This window comes from Schistocerca nitens, chromosome 2, assembly GCF_023898315.1.
Source record: "Schistocerca nitens isolate TAMUIC-IGC-003100 chromosome 2, iqSchNite1.1, whole genome shotgun sequence".
In the NCBI taxonomy this organism is placed as follows: Eukaryota; Metazoa; Arthropoda; class Insecta; order Orthoptera; family Acrididae; genus Schistocerca; species Schistocerca nitens.
The window spans coordinates 368077204-368097371 of record NC_064615.1 but is presented as its reverse complement, the minus strand read 5'-3'; the positions used below and the strand labels follow the sequence as shown (position 1 = coordinate 368097371).

The 20168-nt window shown below is 46.2% G+C and overlaps 7 non-coding genes across 7 annotated transcripts; 2 read left to right on the top strand and 5 right to left on the bottom strand.

Moving 5' to 3' along the window:
- The first annotated feature begins 851 nt into the window (after positions 1-851).
- Trnap-ugg (transfer RNA proline (anticodon UGG)) lies at positions 852-923 on the top strand. The gene has a single exon. It is a non-coding gene; the product is annotated as a tRNA-Pro (tRNA).
- Positions 924-7118: 6195 nt separating this feature from the next.
- Trnav-uac (transfer RNA valine (anticodon UAC)) lies at positions 7119-7191 on the bottom strand. The gene has a single exon. It is a non-coding gene; the product is annotated as a tRNA-Val (tRNA).
- Positions 7192-10638: 3447 nt separating this feature from the next.
- Trnav-aac (transfer RNA valine (anticodon AAC)) lies at positions 10639-10711 on the bottom strand. Its single transcript has one exon. It is a non-coding gene; the product is annotated as a tRNA-Val (tRNA).
- A 572-nt stretch (positions 10712-11283) lies between these two features.
- Positions 11284-11356, bottom strand: Trnav-uac (transfer RNA valine (anticodon UAC)). The gene has a single exon. It is a non-coding gene; the product is annotated as a tRNA-Val (tRNA).
- Positions 11357-11590: 234 nt separating this feature from the next.
- On the top strand, positions 11591-11662 carry Trnap-cgg (transfer RNA proline (anticodon CGG)). The gene has a single exon. It is a non-coding gene; the product is annotated as a tRNA-Pro (tRNA).
- Positions 11663-11879: 217 nt separating this feature from the next.
- Positions 11880-11952, bottom strand: Trnav-aac (transfer RNA valine (anticodon AAC)). The gene has a single exon. It is a non-coding gene; the product is annotated as a tRNA-Val (tRNA).
- A 572-nt stretch (positions 11953-12524) lies between these two features.
- On the bottom strand, positions 12525-12597 carry Trnav-uac (transfer RNA valine (anticodon UAC)). Its single transcript has one exon. It is a non-coding gene; the product is annotated as a tRNA-Val (tRNA).
- Positions 12598-20168: the final 7571 nt, after the last annotated feature.

Below are 20168 nucleotides of genomic sequence, written 5' to 3'. Positions count from 1 at the left end.
CAGATTATCGTTGCTGCACGGAATGATTGTTAAGGCAGCTACGGCTTCAGAGTTCGTCTTCTCGAAGTTTTGCTTTCGCAGTACATCTTGCAGTCTTTTCGTTATGAGTCGTCCGTTTCGGTTTCCCGATGTAGTTTTGCTCACAGCTCTCGACTTCTCTTAACCCCGAGCCACCACTAGCCGAAAATTCCGCACTGCAATCTGGTCAATCTGCAGAGCTCGATGAGAACATCGCGGTCGTTCCTGAGCTGATGAAACGGCCGAAACTGTAGTTGTTCCTAGATCTCTCCCACAACAACGGCCTCCCGGACGCATGGATTACAGGAGTACGCCACTACTCCCAGCCAGACAAATGCATTTGAAAGCAGAATAACATGACCTACACGCAACTCCTATTTTTGTGTCTGACCTACTTTTAATGATACTGTGGTCTATTTACTTACTACTATCGCTGCTGGACGAAGCAGACCGGGTGAAAGCCACACGGCATTCTTGTAACGAACAGGTAATGGAAATTTAGGTAAAACAATATCAAAAAAGTTGTGTGGTGGAGCGACACACTTCCTAGATGATCGTTGCTGCACGGAATAATTCTTACGGCACCGACGCCTTCAGGAGTCGTCTTCTGGAGGTTTTGCTTGCAGTCTATTCCGCAATCTTTTCGTTATGAGTTGGTGTTTCGGATTCCCGATGTTCTTTTGTTTATTGCATTTGCCTTCCCTTGACACTGAGAACCACATGACGAAAGTGAAACACCACCGTCTGTTCATCTGCAGAGCGCGAATTTACATGAAAGTTTGTGTTCCTCGGAGCTGGACTGCTTGGGATGACCTTCATCGCTACCAGCAGTTGGCTCGTTGGTCTAGGGGTATGATTCCTGCTTTGGGTGCAGGAGATCCCGGGTTCAAATCCCGGACGAGCCCTGCCGTTTTGACCGTGCGGAAGAGTAGGTGGAGCTCACCCACGATTGCAGCTCTGCAATGAAGAAGAAATGCCTGCCGCAGCACGCTTTGTGTAGCACTACGGTCATGAAGGGACCGTTTGGTATGGCAAGAATCTGACACCAGTATATTACATAGGTCGATTGCTGTAGAAGAGCCGACAGTAATCTTGCATGCAACGGAACAGAAAGGATGTCTTTGCAGGACATGTGCACCGTGAGTGGAGACGAAGCTCAATCGTGGAGCAGTCTACCTTCATCTGATTAGCGACGACGACAACCAAAGGGTGGGATACAAGACTGAGCGTAGATAAGAGTTTCTCAGTATTAGTTACCTTCACACTTCAACAGAGCTGTGACAAGGCGAGTGCAGTAAGCTCTGGAAAGCCAGTATGAAGCGCACTTGAAGTAGTCCTGAAGAAATGGATTATAAATTTTGCCATCGGCACGGTAGCTCAGCGTGTTCGGTCAGAGGGTTAGCTGCCCTCTGTAATAAAAAAACTGAGTTAATCGATCAACAACAAACTTAAAAAACGGATGTCTTACGACGTCCGCCCCGAGCAGATGCAACGAACAAAAGCGACCAAATGAGATTTAGAAAAAAAAAAAAAACGGGGTATGATTCCTGGTTCGGGCGCAGGAGGTCCCGGGTTCAAATCCCGGAAGAGCCCTTGCGTTTTGTGCAAACGTGTGGCAACTACCGGCATGCCGGCGGCTGTTCCGCGCATTCCCAGCCCTCCAGGTAAGCACAAAAACCAAGTGGCCGATTCTGAAAGAGTTTCATGTATCATTTGAGCCATCTGCACCCTGGTGGTGGGACGTTTGAAATTGATTTAAATGGTCACAGTAGAGATTGTAGCAAGTGTCTTGTTGAGTGCGACGAAAAAGTGTTTCCGCCCGGAATCGAACTGGGGACCTTCTGCGTGCTTTTTTTTTTATCAAATACAGAAATTAAAAATTTTGCACCTTTTTTTGTTTTTTTTTTATACAAACGAAAATAAAAACACCCAGTAGGTTTCTTCGAGATTCGAACCCGGGTTCTCCGAATCCTAGGCAGTTACCTAGGCCGTTACGCTATTTTTTTTTTGAAAACCCTTTAATAAAGTGGAACTAAAAAAAAACAAGTGCCACCGCCACTTTTCTTCCTATAACAAAAAAAAAAAAAATCTAGGCCACTTCAGGCGTTGGCTCCTGACTAAACCTACCCCAGAGAGCTGCCTATATACCAGGGGAAATATGGGAAATCAAGGTTAGGGCTATCTTTACAAACAAAACAAAATCTTCCTTTTTCCGAATTTTGTTTTTTTTTTTATTTTTTATTTTTGTGTGTGTGTGTGTGTGTGTGTGTGTGTGTGTGTGTGTGGCGTAAGTGATCAGAGGCCTTCTGCACCCCGCTGGTAATATGTTGAGTCACGTCTTCTCGAAATTGATGTGTTCCGTTCAGTTGTTCAGAAATGTTCATTGGTTCAAACAGGAAACCTTCTTCTCTCTTAGCTTAACACATTCCAGCTGCGAGGCGGCTCGTGGAAAGCACTCCCAAGGAAGTTCGAGAAAAATTGTCTGTATTTTGGGTGACGGACAACGACATAATGACGGTCATTGAGGTATGTCCAAAAATCGAGTACAGAGTCTACAGTGTGTCCAAATAAGTAGTGAATGGCATGTCCGCGAATGTCCCGCGTTAGAAAAGCCACAATACGTCGAACCAAGTGCCAAACCTCCGCCGCCGGTCCGCAAACAAACCGATGTTCGTCATTGTCTGGCACTCCACACGTGGAGCATAGAGGTGATTGGGCGAGGTGGATACGATGAAGGCGAAATTGGTTGATGTGCTTACCATTGACAGTTAGGTACCAGACAGATTGAACATTCGTGTCAAGGTAACAGGCGAACACCGCGCGCCATACATGACGCCAGTCAACCTGGGGGAACTTTTGTTCAATCGGGTTAGGTGGACGACCTAATTGGTGGACATTGTATACTGCCTTTGTCTTGAGTAAAAGCTGTCTTGGTAAGGTGAGGCGTAGATAACTGAGTTCCAGAAAGAAGTACCGTATATAATGGAACTGGGCCGGAACATCCGAGATCATCACTGGGGCTGACAGTGAGACCGGCGAGTATGCCGACAGGAGGAGACCAGTGAGGCTCGTTGGGCAACGTGTCCATACCGTCATCTGGGAGCTGACAAACAGGGCGCGAGCTCTATCTGGCACGTGAAACAGACCTATCCCACCTCGTTAACGTGGAAGAGTAAGGGTTGCATAGTTAACATTGAACAACAGCCCAAAGCTGACGAAAGATGCCATCGCTGCCAACATGCGACGAGCCACAGTAAGTGGGAAAGGTAGAACTTGTGCTACATGGGGAACTCGGGATGCAATATATGTATTGACATACCGAGCTCGTTGGAGAATATCTAAGGATCGAAGGCGATGGTCCATAAGACCTGCTCTGATCATTAAAAGTAGGCGTCGGCAGTTGATGGTGGCTGAACGCCGGAGATCAGATGAAAAATCTATTCCCAAACAACGAATGGTATCAACGGAGGTGAGAGGTGCAACGCACTCCACGGGAAGTCCCGTGCCAATGAACATAACTTGTGACTTACGTACGTTTAAAGAGCTGAGGTGAAGGTGGACTCTAACAAATCACGGAAGGTGCGATAAAATTCGAGGGGAAGACCGTCGGGTCCTGGGGAGCGATTGATGGTTCCTGTCCGGATCGCATCGCGGACTTCCTCATCAGTCACCTCTGACATCAAGTCAATCGCCGCATCTTCTGGGATACCACCGAAGTTGAGCTGTGAGACTTCCTCGATCAACTCTGGGGAATGTGGAATTGTGGCGTAGAGCTGCCGGTAGTGGGCGTGAAGCACATTCCCTATTTCAGATTGGGTTACGTAGCGACGCCCTTCTTGATCCGTTAGGACGTGAATCAATTTTCGGCGTCGATGTTGTCGTTCTTGGATGATATGGTACATCGACGGATGTTCATGAGGCATGCGATCAGCAGTACGAGATCGTACTATCGCACCTTCCAAATGCCGTCGCATGAGATTGGAGATTTGGGCCTTAGCTTGGTTCATCCTTGTATGGCGCTCAGGGGAGGCTGGCATCGTGGAGCATTCTCGTAGGATCCTGTAGTAAAAGTCCATAGTGCTCTTCCTCCAGGCGACAACATCTTTGCCATACCGGATTAAAGTTTTTCGAAGAGCAGGTTTTGCACACTGGATCCACCAGGATATGGTAGACGGATACGTGGGTCGGCGTCTATTACATGTGATCCAAGCGTCTTCTATTTGAAGTCGACAGTCAGGTGAATTAAGAAGTGCCGTGTTCAGTTTCCATAAACCACGTCCGTGCCATACTGCCTGTCTTGTGAGAACAACATCACAGAAGTAAGCCTCATGGTCTGAGAAAGCAACAGGCCAGATTTCGGCCTGTCGAGTGTGTTGAATTAGGGATCGCGAGATGTAGATGCGATCCAGTCGGCTAGAGGAGTGCGCAGTGTAGTACGTATAGCCCAAAAGATCACCGTGAACATGTCTCCACGTGTCGACAAATTGTAGCCGCGTGACGACTGTTTCCAGTGCTGCGCATGGTGAGTGACGCGGCAATTGATCCTGAGGTCGCTGGGTGCAGTTGAAGTCTCCACCCATGACCCAGTCATCGTGTGGTCCCATAAAAAGGGGTGTAACTTCATTCGCGAAGAAGGCATTGCGTTCACGACGGTAGCTGGAGCCCGACGGCGCATAAATGTTGATGCGTACACCAAGGAGAGTAAGGGCCATACCTCTGCCGCTGGGGAGGTATAGGACATCTTCGGCAGGAAGACCTTCGCGTAAGATGATGGCAACACCACTACCGGTGTCCGAAGCGGGAGAAAGATGCACCGTGAAGCCATGTGGTGGTGAAAAATCGGCGACATGCACTTCCTGAAAAAGCGCAATATCTATGTCCGCATCATAAATCATATCGCGGAGCAGCGCCAGTTTGTGGGGCGCACGAATGGTCGCGAGGTTAATCGTTGCGACACGATAATGCTGGTGTTGGAGTCCCACAGGCACAGGTGGGGCTTCTTCTTCAGGAGCGAGAGGTCGTCGATCTTGCCGGTCCGCTGAAGAGGCTGCTATTGTGGAGAGTTTGCGGGCGCGGGCGCAACCGATGGGGGTGCCCCATCATGAGCAGCGTCCACCCCAGTCCCTTCGATCTCCACGTCATCTGCCCAGGAGACTGATACTGCGGTAGGGCATCGGCTGTGCACATCATCCACGTGGAGAGGAGACGTAGTTTCCGTCTCATCGGATAGGCTCTCTTCAACGTCGACCTGTGGGGGCGACGGCGCCAGTACGGAGGGGTGTTCGTCGCCAGTGGTCGCCTGTGGCGGGTCTTTCGCATCAGACTTTTTTTCATCAAAGAGCGGTTTGTCGTCCATCTTCGGGTCTGCATCCCTGGTATCCATCCGTAGAATGGATTCATCAGGGGGTGTACGGCTACGTTTCTTTCTCTTTCGTGTCGACCCTTGTTTTCGAACAGGTCGTTCAGTGTCCGATTGCGGGTGGCTTTCGTCGGACTCCGGACCAGTCTGAAGGAAAGCAGAAGTAGGTACCACTCCCGGATCAACGTCCATCTCAGTAGCATTTTCAGTCACAGTGCTGAGAGGATTCGGCAGGTCAGGATCTGGCGTCTGGGGCACCTCAGAAGGAATCTCAGGAGCGGTTGCATCTACCGGATCAGACGACGTCAACGGAGCAGGAAGACTCTGTGTAGACGTGGTATCTTCCTGGGCAACCTTGGCGTATGTGACGGGGATCTGAGTCATCACCGCTGGGGACGCTTCCTCGCCGACCGGCGTCTGGATCAGGCGGCGTCGCATGCAGGCGGATCTTACGTGGCCTTCTTGTCCTGTCCACAACCCGCACATGTTCGGGGTTGGCCGTCGTACATGACAATGGCTCGCACCCCGCCAATGGTCAGGTATGATGGTATATGCTTTTTCAGTTCAATTTTGACCTGACGCACACCATTAAGGACATGGTAGGTCGTGAAGGTTTGCCATTTTTCCTCTACGTAACTGATGACGTTACCGTATGGTTGTAACGCAGAGACAACTTCGTCCTTCGGCACTTCAAAAGGTAGTTCAAACACCCTAATCGTGCGTTGACCGTACTCTGCGAGTTCAAGTGTTACAGCTCCGACGTGACCATCAGAGTATTTGAACTTAAGTCCATTGGCATGGCGGCGAATAACATCTTCACACACCTCGGTGTTTGTCATTTTAATATGAACGACACTACTCGTGATCGAAAAATGGATTCCGATAACGTAGTTAGGATCTAAACAAACTTCTTCACGTATGAACGTTTCAACTTCATGTGCACGAGGTCGCGCATGTTCAGCTGGGAAGGAAACTTTAAGGGTCGCACGGCGGTAAGCGCTCGAAATGTTGTTCACGGTGGACGGACACAAGCCTTAAAGCTACGACGCGGAAGTAAACAACGCCTGCAGCGGAGCACTGGCCGGCGCGCGGGGCCGTCCGCACGCTGCCACGGCTGAGAGCCGACCCGCGTGTTAGGCAGACGTGATAACTGCTACACCACGGAAACTGCTACGCTCTGAGCTCCACATCTGACACAACTTGTAGGACGATCGCAACTTTGGCGTAAAAATCACTTTGCGGAAACGCACAATGCAGGTATTTCTCATTTGTATGCAACAATCGACAGCACCGTTGCCTGTCTGAATGCCATCACGAATAAGAGCCCAAGAAGTCGTCGGAATTGCTCGCGGCCGAGTCCTCAGTAGCATCAGCTACTCTTGCTTTCCGTACGAGGTACCGTCAATTCGCGCAGTCGCTATTGCAAATGATGTCATCAAAAGCAATCACTTCGTTACCTTCACACTTCAACAGAGCTGTGACAAGGCGAGTGCAGTAAGCTCTGGAAAGCCAGTATGAAGCGCACTTGAAGTAGTCCTGAAGAAATGGATTATACATTTTGCCGGCCAGAATGGAGCTACGAGCGTTCTGAGTTACTGAATACCGGTGCACTATGGGAGCAAGAGCATTTGACAGTAAAATGACGCGATATCCGTGTAGCACACGACATTTATTATCCCTGCATACGCAGACGTGACGTTCTCTCGGAAATAGAATCCGAAAACGGGTTTAAAAAAAGTCGTGCTTCCGTCCGGGATCGAACAGGGGACCTTCTGCGTGTAAAGCAGACGTGATAACCGCTACACCACGGAAACGACGGCTCTGCTGCTGTGCTACCTGGAAACCCGTAGTAGCAACAGATTTTTCCTGCGTAAGCAAGGGCATCGGCTACCAACTCCGTCCGATTCTAGAAGATGCTATAGTAGAAGACATCGATAAAAACAATCAAACCGCAACAGCCAGGGAGAACGCTGGGTGAGCAGCAGCTCTGCATGGTGATACCAAGAACGGAGGCGTGAGTCATGTGCAGCGCTTAGCCGTAACGAACAGGCTCGTTGGTCTAGGGGTATGATTGCTGAGTTCGCCGGCGGACGGCGTGGAGGTAGGACGTAGTGTGGTGTGCGCTGCGCCGTCTGTGCTTCCGCGTGGTAAGTCTTGCGCTTGCTGCGGCTTAAAACTCTGTTATAGAACGCTTCGAGACGTAATGAGTAGCATGCAGTGATGGCTCAACCAAGTCGAAAAGATACGTTGAAACTTACTTTTGATCCTCGATATGCCAGACCCAAGTCGTTTGAAGTAGAAAATTTGTTAGAAGAAGATGTGAAGCTTTCCTTTAATGATGTAATTGGGATCCACCTGTCGATTGTAGCTTGTGTCGTGTTTGTTAAAATGCGTAGTTCCGAGTTGTGCGAGAAAATAGTTGAGTCTTCCGGAGGTGTCATGAAATTTAAGCACTCAGATGGAAACGTTGGTGAAGTCACCGATGCACATGCTGGTTTTGGCATTCGCACGATTCGAATCTTCGAGTTACCCTTTGAGATTACAACAGACCAAATTAATGCTGTAATTTCACCTTTTGGGAAAGTGCTCAGCAACTTTGCCGAGAAATGGTCAAGCGCGCATAAATTCCCAGTACTAAATGGCGTACGGCAGCTTCGTGTAGAGTTACAAAAGCACATCCCGTCGTACATCAATGTCTGCGGATATAGAGGGATTGTAATTTATGACGACCAACCGCGAACCTGTGCCGCCTGTAACAAGCCTGGGCACGTTCGCGCAGAATGTATACAGCGGTGCGTTGCACAGCTGCCGGCTGGCGAGGCCGCCAGGCCACCGGCGATGACAACACTGCCAGGAACCTACGCCGCCGTGGCACGCGAACGGCCGATTGTCTCCTCAGCCCCTGAATCGTGTGCAAATACAAATTCTCCAAACACTGAAATTCCGATGGACGTCAGTGCCGTCATAGCTGACGACTTACAAGAGTCCCGCCAATCTACGGAAACAGTTGAAGTTCCGATGGAGAAAAGATGGAGAAAAGATCGTGTGCAAGGCATACGCTGATGATGTTGGCTTCCTAGTCGTGAATGGCGCTGAAGTACAGAGCGCACTACGAATAGTAACAAAATATGAACAGGCATCTGGTGCAAAACTTAATAGAACAAAGTCGGGGATTTTCAACATCGGCCGTGGAATTGGGACGCAAACGCAGGATCTGTTACGCGAGCTTGTAACCATGAAATGTTTCGGCATAGATTTTAAAAGAAATATCAAGCACACTATTGCTGCGAATTATCGAAAATTACTTAACAGCATACGCGCCTCTGTACAAGCACATAGTATTAGGAAACTCGATGAACTTCAAAAAGTAACAGTGGCAAATGTATACATCACATCCAAAGTCAATTATGTAGCACAAGTTCTGCCACCACCTGCGACTTTGTTGAAAAGCATCGCATCTGCACTAGGACACTTTGTGAGCCGCGGACGTATTTTCAAAGTCAAATATGACATCCTGATGCTCCCTACGAAATGTGGTGGGTTAAATCTTACCGATGTCAGCAAAAAAGCGCAAGCCTTATACCTTGCTACCACATACAAACAATGGAAAGAGCCAAGTGGTACCCTTGCTGCACATTTGTTAAACGAAATAGCTCCTGCTGACGTCAGTGCACCTATAAATGTCCAACACATACCCAACGGACTATACCACTTGAAATACTTTTTCGTAGAATACAGCTATATACAGGCAAGGATTCCTGGGAAAGACATCATGAAAGTAAAAGAACTTTATAATAACTTGATGAAAGACAAACCCAGAAACGACGTAGAACAAAAGTATCCTTGTTATAACAGGGAAACAATATGGGAAAATATTCACTGCCGGAACTTGCCAACGTATGTCAAATCGACCTGGTACTTTGCTGTAAACAGAAAAATTACGACGAACTCTAAACTTCACTCTATTCGATTGGCCGAGTCACCGCTGTGTCCATTATGTAAAATACCAGATACCGAAGAGCATAGATTGCTGTGTGACAGGGTAAAAGAAATATGGCTCTACATAAGACAAAAGATAGCGAGCGTCAGCAGAACTACGCCCAACGCCGTTACGCCTGCTGAATTTTTAACCCCTGACGGTATACCTTACCCTAAAACAAAACGAAATGCAATTAACTGGTTGAAAGGCCAAACGATGCATTACGTCCTAACAAAAGAATCAAGCAATAGGGAGGACTTCTGGGTATACCTTACAACTGAGCACCACAAGTTGATGTGTACTAAAAAATACAAAGAAAATTACGCAAACTTTTTAACTAAAACAATCCTGTAACCAATAGAAATGCGTAATTTACATTGCACATCCAAGCATTTCGTATATTAGACGAATGATTTTTGGTTAAAGTTTGTACTTCAAGTAGCAGGAGGACGATTTCCAACAGAATGTAGTCAGAGAAGATCATCGGTATAGACCAATTAAGCCTATGTGTAACTATTACTTTGGTTTCGGGGAAACAGTGATGAAACTGGTATACACCATTTATTTAGTTTCTGCCTTTCTTTCTTTTTCCTTTCACAAGAAGACACATTTATGTTAATTAAGTGTAAAATCAAGCAGAAGAAGCCTATTTTACTTCATTACCTTCTGAAAAAGGAAATTATACTTATCAGGAATAATGAGTTTACTTCTTTCCGTTTTTCCACGCACGGAGAACGAAATTTACAGATGCAGTTACATTTCCACAACAATTATGAGACTGCCTTCTCAATGGAAATTACATTTATTTTTATTCAAGCCATGTTGCAAACAAAGGCAACAGAAGGGGCATACTTCGTTCGTCGTTCAGAAGAAGCGCGTTTCCACATCATCAAGTTACATTCATTCTTAAAGGCGGAGAAGCCGGGCCGAGAAGGCAACACTTGGCGAGCGTAAAGGATGGGTTGAAGGGGAGGAAGGAGACCCAAAAAAGAAAAAAGAAAAAAAAGGGGGTATGATTCCTGCTTCGGGTGCAGGAGGTCCCGGGTTCAAATCCCGGACGAGCCCTTGCGTTTTGTACAAACGTGTGGCAACTACCGGCACGCCGGCGGCTGTTCCGCGCATTCCCAGCCCTCCAGGTAAGCACAAAAACCAAGTGGCCGATTCTGAAAGAGTTTCATGTATCATTTGAGCCATCTGCAGCCTGGTGGTGGGACGTTTGAAATTGATTTAAATGGTTACAGTAGAGATTGTAGCAAGTGTCTTGTTGAGTGCGACGAAAAAGTGTTTCCGCCCGGAATCGAACTGGGGACCTTGTGCGTGTTAGGCAGACGTGATAACCGCTACACCACGGAAACTGCTACGCTCTGCGCTCCACATCTGACACAACTTGTAGGACGATCGCAACTTTGGCGTAAAAATCACTTTGCGGAAACGCACAATGCAGGTATTTCTCATTTGTATGCAACAATCGACAGCACCGTTGCCTGTCTGAATGCCATCACGAATAAGAGCCCAAGAAGTCGTCGGAATTGCTCGCGGCCGAGTCCTCAGTAGCATCAGCTACTCTTGCTTTCCGTACGAGGTACCGTCAATTCGCGCAGTCGCTATTGCAAATGATGTCATCAAAAGCAATCACTTCGTTACCTTCACACTTCAACAGAGCTGTGACAAGGCGAGTGCAGTAAGCTCTGGAAAGCCAGTATGAAGCGCACTTGAAGTAGTCCTGAAGAAATGGATTATACATTTTGCCGGCCAGAATGGAGCTACGAGCGTTCTGAGTTACTGAATACCGGTGCACTATGGGAGCAAGAGCATTTGACAGTAAAATGACGCGATATCCGTGTAGCACACGACATTTATTATCCCTGCATACGCAGACGTGACGTTCTCACGGAAATGGAATCCGGAAACGGGTTTAAAAAAGCCGTGCTTCCGCCCAAGATCGAACCGGGGACCTTCTGCGTGTAAAGCAGACGTGATAACCGCTACACCACGGAAACGACGGCTCTGCTGCTGTGCTACCTGGAAACCCGTAGTAGCAACAGATTTTTCCTGCGTAAGCAAGGGCATCGGCTACGAGCTCCGTCCGATTCTAGAAGATGCTATAGTAGAAGACATCGATAAAAACAATCAAACCGCAACAGCCAGGGAGAACGCTGGGTGAGCAGCAGCACTGCATGGTGATACCAAGAACGGAGGCGTCACTCATGTGCAGCGCTTAGCCGTAACGAACAGGCTCGTTGGTCTAGGGTTATGATTCCCGCTTCGGGTGCAGGAGGTCCCGGGTTCAAATCCCGGACGAGCCCTTTTGTTTTGTGCAAACGTTTGGCAACTACCGGCATGCCGGCGGCTGTTCCGCGCATTCCCAGCCCTCCAGGTAAGCACAAAAACCAAGTGGCCGATTCTGAAAGAGTTTCATGTATCATTTGAGCCATCTGCACCCTGGTGGTGGGACGTTTGAAATTGATTTAAATGGTCACAGTAGAGATTGTAGCAAGTGTCTTGTTGAGTGCGACGAAAAAGTGTTTCCGCCCGGAATCGAACTGGGGACCTTCTGCGTGTTAGGCAGACGTGATAACCGCTACACCACGGAAACTGCTACGCTCTGCGCTCCACATCTGACACAACTTGTAGGACGATCGCAACTTTGGCGTAAAAATCACTTTGCGGAAACGCACAATGCAGGTATTTCTCATTTGTATGCAACAATCGACAGCACCGTTGCCTGTCTGAATGCCATCACGAATAAGAGCCCAAGAAGTCGTCGGAATTGCTCGCGGCCGAGTCCTCAGTAGCATCAGCTACTCTTGCTTTCCGTACGAGGTACCGTCAATTCGCGCAAGCGCTATTGCAAATGATGTCATCAAAAGCAATCACTTCGTTACCTTCACACTTCAACAGAGCTGTGACAAGGCGAGTGCAGTAAGCTCTGGAAAGCCAGTATGAAGCGCACTTGAAGTAGTCCTGAAGAAATGGATTATAAATTTTGCCGGCCAGAATGGAGCTACGAGCGTTCTGAGTTACTGAATACCGGTGCACTATGGAAGCAAGAGCATTTGACAGTAAAATGACGCGATATCCGTGTAGCACACGACATTTATTATTCCTGCATACGCAGACGTGACGTTCTCTCGGAAATGGAATCCGAAAACGGGTTTAAAAAGGTCTTGCTTCCGCCCAAGATCGAACCGGGGACCTTCTGCGTGTAAAGCAGACGTGATAACCGCTACACCACGGAAACGAAGGCTCTGCTGCTGTGCTACCTGGAAACCCGTAGTAGCAACAGATTTTTCCTGCGTAAGCAAGGGCATCGGCTACCAACTCCGTCCGATTCTAGAAGATGCTATAGTAGAAGACATCGATAAAAACAATCAAACCGCAACAGCCAGGGAGAACGCTGGGTGAGCAGCAGCTCTGCATGGTGATACCAAGAACGGAGGCGTCAGTCATGTGCAGCGCTTAGCCGTAACGAACAGGCTCCGGCTCTAGCTGTCCGCGCGTTAGGACGTGTCCGCTGCTGCTCCGTGTACGTCAGTGGTGACGCCAAGTCCTGAGCTTTAGTTTGTTGCCGTTTGTGAATTTCTGTGTTTGTACGTGTCTGGTGTTATTGTGCAAAGTTTCTGTGTGTTTTCGTCCGTGATAACGGTCGTGCTTTGGAGGAATTTCGGTTTATTACCGGGATCTCCTCGTAACTGAAGAAAAATGGCTGGAATTGTCCGGAAGAATACCCTGGTTTTCTCTTTCGAGAAGGGAACACGTGCAGTGCAACCTACAGCTTTGGAAATCCATGACTGGTTGACCGACGTAATTGGAGTAAGTTCTGATTCCGTACATACCACCCAATTAGATGCTAACAAATACTGTGTCTTTGTCAAATTTTTTAATCCTGTGGATGTTGAGAAGCTGTTGTTGAGGTGGGGTAGTGTTGCTGACTTTGTGCATAGAGATGGGTCTAAAAGTAGTGTTTCGATTTGGAGAGCGGATATCACGTATAAAACTGTAAGAGTGCTAAATATTCCTATTGAAGTAGATAATCAGCTGATTAAAGAGGCGCTTTCGAAATACGGGGAGATCCAGTCCATTGTCAACGAAAGGTGGTCCAAATTGTATAAATTACAGTGTTTCAATGGCATACGATCAGTAGAAATGGAAGTTAAAGCTAATATACCATCTTTTCTTTCTATTGCTGGTCATAAAGCGCATATCGTATATTCAGGGCAGGTCCAGACATGTAATATTTGTAATGAAACGGGTCATTTCCGTCAAGACTGTCCTCGCCGTGTCTATGTCCTTAAAAATAGCCTTACGCAGCGTCAGCGTCTAACGCTTAATGATGTCCTGCCTAACATTCATTAACCCCCCCCCCCCCCCCCCGGCCAGTAATGATGGAGCTAGTACTTCTGATGTACCTGCCGTAAATGTCGCTGATTTTCCTCCCTTGCATGTAATTACCGATCGCAGTTCTTCTACCCACGAATGCGATCTTCAAACTAAAAAGAGACCTTTAGACACAACTGAAGACTGTTCAGACGATGATACATCGCAGTCCAACCGTAAACAAAAGCAATGCAGTGAGGGTGCGGGTGAGGACGTAGACAGTAAACATGTGGCAGTGACGCCAGCAGCAGAGGCCCTCCCGCCGCCAGCTGCTGCTGCCACAGCGTTAGAACACATGGACGCGAAAACACTGGCTCCGATCACGGCGACACAGGAGTCGAGTTCTGAGGAACAGAAAGCGATGGATCGGACTCAGCCCTGCGAATCTACAGACCCACCGCACTCCCTTCCCGTTGCACCGATAGAGGTCGCGGAAGGAACTGAAACTGGAACTAGACTTTAACAAACAGGACTGTGTCGAGGCCACCTCCGCCCAATCGGCGCAAGATGCGGATCACTCGCGGTCACACACTGCCACTGCAGAGGTTCAAAGACGCAGGATAAAACCTCAACCGAACCTCAAAGCATCTCGTAACGCCGATAAACAAAAACTCGGAAAAGAGGATGTGAAAGCCAAAAACGTATCATATGAAATAATTTCTGAAGTATCCCCCGAAAAAAACTCAAAGAAACTTGATGGTGCAAAACCCCACTGTAAAGATAAGTCTGACCTGGTAAAGAATCCGTCATTGAACTGACACAGCCAAGTCTCACTCGAGAAATGATACTGCTAAATGCCACCATGTTCCTGCACAATTTCGGTGACAACGGAATTACCAATATGCCAAATTCGTAGTTGACTGTTTTTAGTATAGTTTTTTTTTCTTTCTTATTTTTCTTCTATTACCTCCAGGAGTAATTGTTACTTTTCTCTGACAGTAGGGATTTTTTGTCCTTATTTTCATAAGGAAGCTACATGTGCCAGGCATACACAATAACAACTATAAACATTAACAGGATTAAGTCAGAACCGAAGATTGCTGCTCTCAAGGATTTCCTTTACGAATCAGGAACTGACATTGCTTTGCTGCAAGAAGTCGTGATGCCTGACCTTAAAGTTGCAGGCTATGTAGAAATACTAAACATCTCCCTCGAAACAAAGGTGGGGACAGCAATTTTAATCCGGGAAGGGATCCCTGTAACTGATGTCGAGAGACTGGACTCGGGCAGAGCAATAGGAATTAACGTTTTTGACGTTACTATTATTAACCTGTATGCCCCGTCAGGGACCTCCAATAGACCGGAAAGGGCACATTTTTTTAGAGAAGAAATAATATATCTATTACGGAAAAACCCGCCAGAACTTTTAATTGGCGGCGATTTTAACTGTGTACTCAATAAAAAAGATCAGACTCCCAATTTTAATTGCTGTAACGAGTTGAAGCGGCTAGTCACGGATCTAAAACTCAGAGATACTTGGGAAATTAAATATCCCACTGTTGTTGCTTATACGTACACTCTTTGACATAAAACTTGACCGGCGGCCGGCCGCTTCAGAGGCTAAGTCCGCGCCGATCGCGACATGGGACAAAAAAACTGGCCAACTCGCTAATTCTCTAAGTCCGGTTATCTGCACAATCTGGCAACACTGTAGACTGCGGCACTTCCTGGAGGAAAACTTGTCCCATGATAGAGAAACTCTAGGTTGATTACGCCTGTGGTATAGCGGTAGCGTGCGTTGTTTCTGTTCATAATGTCAGTGGATCGAGAGCAGCTGGCATTAAATATTTTTATAGCCTCTTCTGTCTGAATGCTGAAGACGTGAATGTAATGGTAGCGCAGATTCAATCTATTTCGCTTTGTGACACACCGATATCAAAATGTTATCCAGTAACGATTTTGCGGCAGATTTCCTGCAGACTGTCCTCCTCTGGACGCCGTATGCGGCAAAGCTCCGGGATCCATTTGCTGGCTACTGGCAGCGGCCGTGGCGACAGCAGCGGCGCTGCACTCCCCCGTTCTTTATCGAAAGCGCCTGCTACCGCTCATCGCTTTTGATGATTTAAAACGCTTTATTATTAAATGTTGCTCCACAGAAAATTTCTACAATTTCCATTCACGCTCAAAAGCAACGGAGACAGACGCCCTGATTAGTAGGCGCGTATTATATTACATTAATCGGCAAGAGCTGAGTATGGCCCGAAATTAATTTTATAGACTGGGACGAAATTAAACCACCTCACTACATTCGATGAATTTATAAATGCTTCATACCTCGTTTCTTTTCCTTTCAAACTCAATTATTTGTGCAACTTTTGGTCAATGTTTGGATGTTTTCGTCAAGCCAGAGTGAGCGTCTGTGGTGTAAAGTGTATTACAGTTCTTGTTTCATTCCTTATGGTAAGTCTATGCGATAAACTGTGTGAATACCTTGCAATGCATGCTCTGTAGCAGTGCAGGAACACTGCACATTTGGAGTTCCATGTATGGGTTCATGAAGTATTTATTGTTGATCGGAAGTGATAGTTAAGGTCATCAGATTTAAATCAAAAAAATTTGTCGTTTTGAAGGTTTCAGAGAACGGAAAGGAATTGCTAACGCCGGTGTTAGAAAACGTCTACAGTTAAATGCTATTGCAAAAATTTAGAAGAAGGGAACTATATTAATGAACATGTGCACTTCATAAACAACCTTCTGACATGTTAGACCTATATGACGAACAAAGCTCAAATTTATATCGTTGACAGTCGGTTTGAATCTTTTCAGGGTCTATTTTACAGTGAAGCACCTTGGAATTTGCAAAGCAGAAATCCATGATAGTAACTTAATTTACTAAGTCGAAATCGGACGAAGATTGATGTTTAAAGGCATTCTTCAGATTTCGCTTAAGAAATTTTTACTAGCAGTTCGCAACTCCATTAATTAAAATGGAAAATAAAAGGTTGTAGTCAGCGGCTTCTACCGTGATTCGAACTGCTATGTCTTGTAGTACAAGCACTGCAACGCACAAGGGAACCTCTGAGCTAACGACACACTGGCGGCCAGAGGCGGAATATAGTCACTGCGATGTTGCCTGAGCCTCAAAACGCAACCTTAAACACACGAACAGAGGAGGTGGAGATTACTGTTTTAACGTCCCGTCGACAACGATGTCATTAGAGACGGAGCACAAGCTCGGATTAGGGAAGGATGGGGAAGGAAATCGGCCGTGCCCTTCCTAAGGAACCATCCCGGCATTTGCCTGAAGCGATTTAGGGAAATCATTGAAAACCTAAATCAGGATGGCCGGGCGCGGGATTGCACCGTCGTCCTCCCGAATGCACACACAAACAGGTGTTACTTATGTGAAGAACGCCGTTCTTGGAGTCCAGAAATTAAATATACTTTCTAATTGTGTCATCTTGCAGTGGATTATATCGTACGAGTCTTCGATGTGGAAAACGAATGTCAAGTGAATTTAGCGAGGTAACGCCGACCTACACCCGGAAGTAAATGCACTATCAGAGTGTTGACAAATACTTGCTACGACGCTGCCATTTCTAGGCTCTCTGACGAGGCAGCTCTTCAGCGAAATGCTTGCCGTGATTCTCCGATACGGTTCATCAGAGTGGAGACGCGCGCGCACGTTTGGTTTTTATGCGGCGTTCTCCCCTGATGGTTTCTGACGTCGCTTCAATTATCGTTAATCCAGAATCATACAAGTTTCAGCTTCCGGCGTGGAAGAAGGCTGTTGACGCCGACATTATATCATTTCAACGTAGGGAAAGCAAAATGGATCATTCAATGTTTCTCATTCAACATAAAGCATGTGAGATAATTTTCCGTAACGTTCATAATCATCTAAAAATACAAACGAAGTAAAAATACACCGGAAGCTTATTCGAATTGAATATAACGCTTTGCACCTCGATGTCGAATTTGTCCACTTGCAATCTTTTGCAGCATACACATAGAATGTCATGATTACCACGAGAATGAAGAAATATGTTGGTAAGGATGGAAGCAAGAAGAGACGCAGTCAACAAATATTCTATTCCTCATGGCATTCATTTCATTTGACACGTAAGAAGAGGTAAAGCGGGAATTTACTTTCGTTAACACGAAAGATATGCCGCACATATTGATAACGAGGAAGTCTGCGTCTTCATACGTTTCCTCCTTGAAATCTGTATGCTCTATTATATACTAAGTAGCCCGATCATTGTTTCAGTAATGTTACCCTCTTGTTTGACCCCGTAACGATGAACAGATTCCAAATGCATGTCTCCCTTCCTGGGTTGTTTTTTGTGTTTTATTGCTTGGAATTCCTGAAGCAGACCACTGTGCCTTCCCCCCTCGTGGGTTAGGTCTCAAAACTAAACCGCTTTGTATCCAATGGCATAATTTATTCAGACAGCATCAGCATAAGACTATCAAACAAAGCCTTCCATTTACAGTTGCAGCACTCTAACCAGCACTGACCAAAGTGTAATCCACGGTCATGGTCCTAAATTACCAGCTGTCTGCTACTGTGGCAAAGTCCGTACTACACTTTCGATTCCGCAGCACCATTTTATCTGGTAACACTGTGTAGTTGCACAGTTGTGCTACCAGGTCTGTCCTCACACTGTCAACTTTATGTATCTCACTTCTCCTGTAGCGTAGATCACGAGGAGCCGAAGTAAGTGAGTGTATTCTGCAAGACGTAACATTCAGTATTCCCTTCTTTCATAGCCACTCTTCATGTGCATCGATACCAAATAGGAATGCGAAAACTCTTGCGAGTGAGAGAATGACAATAACAATCGTAACAAGAACAAGCAAATAATGAATGATGTTTATTCCAACGCAGAACGAGAATGGCTTTAAATATAAAAATCTGTATCTATATCTATATCCATATCTATTGATCTTTGAGTTGGCACAATGCAAATATATTCTTAGCATTTAGTTACTGAATTTAGTTCTGGATGTTTGCAGAGAAAAGGAAAAGTCGGTACTTCTCGCTAGTGTAATATAATGTGAACCAGCAACTACCCTTTCCTTAGAACACGACTCAAGCAGGTCCTCAAGTAGGTAGCAAGGCACTGCTGCATTCTGTTCCCTGACATTGCTCTGATGACGGTTAATGCAGATAGTTCCGATTATGAAATACAAAACGTATTGCAGGTTAGTTCCCAGGATAGTAACATTAAATTTGCGTTGTAGACGGCACATGAACGTGACGACTATCCATATTACTCATCAATATAAAAAGACAATATTTTGGGAATTTAGCAGGATTACTCAAAATGAATTCTGAAATTGGGTGACTGACTGCACAGGTGCTAAACGTCGTCAAGAGTATACGATGTCCTAATCGCATTAGGAATATGAAGATCGTCTTCGACAGCTCGCAACTTTCACATTGCTATCTCCACCCTACTCCAGACAGCCCTCGGTGGAGTTGCACTACGTTGCCGATGTTATGGAAGGCCTTCAAACCGACAACAGACCACATATTGAAAAATACAAGCGAATTCTCTTGCAGCGTAAGCTTATTGTAACTAATCTAAAAATTATTGGAGAGGAACATTGTCCTATTCAAAAAAAGTAAAATGTTACACACTGTTGACGTCAAACGGACATTATCTATGTCCTGTCTTGTGTCCTACTCATCTATAATATCAAGTGTACTATGGAAATGATTATATGTAATGGATGATAGGGTAATGCATTGATACCAGATGGCGGGGGCCGGCCGGTGTGGCCGTGCGGTTCTAGGCGCTTCAGTCTGGAACCGCGTGACTGCTACGGTCGCAGTTTCGAATCCTGCCTCGGGCATGGATGTGAGTGATGTCCTTAGGTTAGTTAGGTTTAAGTAGTTCTGAGTTCTAGGGGACTGATGACCTTAGAAGTTAAGTCCCATAGTGCTCAGAGCCAATTGAACCATTTGAACTATTTAACACAAAATGACATTAAAAATTAAAGTTATTCACGAGCAGCTAGTTGAGAATATGTATGAACATTAAATGACACGACGAACTGAAATAATATGACGAAGAGTTCAGCGCTCACTGGGAATAGAGCCCCACACATATCGTTGTTGACTACACACAAAGAGACGTCAGCTACCGAATTTTTATCCACCAGCTGCTCAGAATAGCATCTTGAACTTACAGTCATCTCGCATATAGTTCTGTGTCTCACTGGGAGTTAAAAACGTCAGATATCGTTAGTGTTGACAACGAATGAAAATACATTAAAAATCAAAATTATTATCCACCAGCAGATAGGTGTTCTCATGATAGAGCTTGATAATACATAATTTAATTCTTATTGCCGGGCCAGGATTCGATCCCATTCACGCGTAATATGTGAAGGTGTTGAGGAATCTGCAGTTTTGAACAAACAACAAATTGTAGCCGAGCTGTATTGCCACGAAGGGATCAAATTCCGCGTTAAGGGCGGTCTGAG